We start from the raw sequence: 3,041 nt of genomic DNA, 5'->3' as shown, positions 1-3,041 counted from the left end.
CTGCACTGGTCTGATACTTGAATATTTACAATAGATGTACATGAAGTAAGGATGTGCATTAAGTAAGGATGTTTCACAGTCTAGTCCTTTGAGACCCATTTGTACGTGGCTGTTGCAGATTCCAATTCTGAATCCTGTCTAGTGCAAGAGAGGATAGTGGCTGTTTACGGTTTGTTTGCTTGCTTTTTTTTTTTTTTTCAGTCTCTGAAGACAAGATTGCTTTTGCAGATAAACTCAGGCATAAACTAATTAGGAAAGTTCATAGTCTTTTACATCAATCAGTGATAATGCTCTGCATGTGTTCATTAGATTCGTATAGAATTACAACACCATTATACTCTGCATTATCATATTTGCCTCTAATGGCCAGGAATAAGGCTCTATTATCAGCTTCCTTCAGCAGTTCCTTGTTGAGAGTTTCCAAATTCCATGTAAATCTGTTCTGATAAAGCTGTTACTAAGTAGCAGCAGTGACTGAATTTTTGGTAAAAGAGGAAGTGACACTTTGAGAACAAATGAGTGTCACTCTAAAATACTTGAATATAAGAAGCACTAGTGCTATTTTATGTGAATGTATAAATTGCAGCATCACAGAAGACCATGCCCAGAACTGTGATCTAAATGTGCTAGGTGTTGTATAAGGTGGTAGGAAGCTGACACCCAGCTTCCTACCAGGAAAATCCAGGGAGATGTTAGAAAAAGAAAGAGTAGACAAGCCATAAGTGGCCAAGAGAGAAGTGACTAAGGAGAGAGGTAAAAATCTTCAGAAAGGAAGAAAGAAGTAAATGAGTACAAGAGGCACATCAGGAAAAAAAAAAAAAAGTCAGCCAAGAATACTTGTTAAAGGTCTCTAGCAAAGTAGAAATTATTTATGAAAATATTTCATGCATAATATTGGAAAAAAATGAAACATTGATTTATTTAGAGTTACGCAGAATAGAAACAATGATACTTCCAGTATTTATCAAAACCTCATTGTAGTTTGCAACTGATTTCATAATAAATGCATCTATTTTCAAATCTGCTGTAGCAAAACTGACAGAGCTTGGTTTGTAGTGTGGCCATCTCTAGGATGGCTGAGCTGCTTGGTATGGTGCAAGCAACTTTCTGTGTAGGGTGTTTTCATGCTTGCCATGGAGAAAATATCAAGGAAAGCTGGAAGAGGAGAGGTGACAGGAGGGATCTCTAGGAGATGAGGTATCATGTGGCAGGGAGGAGGAGGTGGCTGAAAAGAGCAGTAGAGGACCAACATCTAGAGACAAGTCAACTTGTGGAGCTAATTCTATAGCTTGCGCTGGGACAAACTGAAATTTGAAGTGACACCTTTCCATTCACAGGTCCTTTGCTCTGCTGCAGTAGTTTTTAGGTCTGAATTTGAAGAGAATTTTGAGTATTTGAGGCTTAATTTATTTAGAAATAGCACTTGGGAAACAAGTGTGGTGTTCTGAAGCAATTCTGTATCTTTGATATAAATCTGTATTCACAGGGACGTTTTTTTCAAAAGGGGCCATCCATCTCACTTCCATTTTCTATGCTGAGTTATTTTTAAACAATATCCAAAAAGTTCTAGATGAGAACATATGGTGATTTAACCCTGCTGGGCATCCAAACTCCACCACAGCTGCTCTCTCACTCCCCCTCCTCAAAGGCGAAGAGAAAATATGATGAAAAGGTCTCAAGGATTGAGATAAGGACAGGGAGATCACTCACCAATTATCATCATGGGCAAAACAAACTCAGCATAGGGAGATTAATAAAATGTATTGCCTATCACTAGTGTGAGAAACAATCTGCAGCCAATAACACAGGCTCAGGCGAGGATCTCAGTGAAGTAGCATTTTTATTCACGATTGCAATGGTGGGCATCCTGCAAGCAGAAGCGCACCTTATATCCCCTATTACCAATACTTGATTCCTCCTGTTTCCTCATTGGCTGAGTACTACAGGTTCACAACCTATTCAACGCTTATTACTATACCATATATGTACAATTTTATTTGACCAACCATTAATTTCTCCTTTTACCCCTTTTTTTTCCTTCTTTTGTTTTTCTTTTCTTCTTCTCTTGTGACTGGAGGGTCCCATGATTTTTTGTTTTTGCTGATTCTGCAATTGCTTGTCTTGTTTTTCTTAGCCATCCTCCTTATTTTGGGACAGTGGAACCTTCCACTGTTCTCTTATCTGCTTAACAAACCTCCCACTGCTATGCCACTGTTATGCCTATACAATCACTTTTGAATATGTAAGGTTAGTGGAATTTTCCACTGCAAAACCACGACTTTAATTCTTACACTAGCAGACTACAGCAGTGAAAAACTAAAAGCAAACTAAAAACACCTTCCCCCCATCCACTCCCATCTACATCCTTCACCCCAAGTGGCAAGGTGAATGGGGATTGGAGGTTGCGGTCAGCCTGTAATGCTTCATTTCTGCCACCCCTTCATGGTCATTCTCTTCCCCTGCTCTAGCATGTGGTCCCTCCCACGGGATGCTGTCCTTCTCAAACTGATCCTACATGGCCTTCTCACAGGCATCAGCTCTTCAAGAACTGCTCCAATATGGGTCTGTACCACAGGGTCCCTCATCCGTCAGGAGCAAACTGCCCCAACATGGGTCTCCCATGGGTGGCAGCTCCCAGCAGATCACCTGCTCCTGCGTGGACTCCTCTCCATGGGCTGCAGGTCCAACACAGAGCCTGCTCCAGTGGGAGCTCTCCATACGCCACAGTCTCCTTCAAGCCAGATCCACCTGCTCCACTGTGGGCTCCTCCATGGGCTGCAGCATGGAAATCTGCTCTGCCATGGTCCTCTCCACAGGCCACAAGGGAATTTCTGTTCCGGTGCCTGGAGTACCTCCTCCCCCTCCTTCTGCACTGACCTTAGTGTCTGCAAGGCTCTTTCTTGATCCTCAACCTCCCAGCTGCTGTTATACAACACTTTTTTTCCATTTCTTAAATCTTCTTTCACAGAGGCACAACCAACGTCACTTAATGGCTCAGCTCTGGTCAGTGGCGCATCCCTTTTGGAGCCAGCTTGAACTGG

The sequence above is a fragment of the Anser brachyrhynchus genome (genome assembly GCF_964034855.1).
Source record: "Anser brachyrhynchus genome assembly, chromosome: 5".
Taxonomy (NCBI): Eukaryota; Metazoa; Chordata; class Aves; order Anseriformes; family Anatidae; genus Anser; species Anser brachyrhynchus.
Note: the sequence above shows the minus strand (reverse complement) of the source record.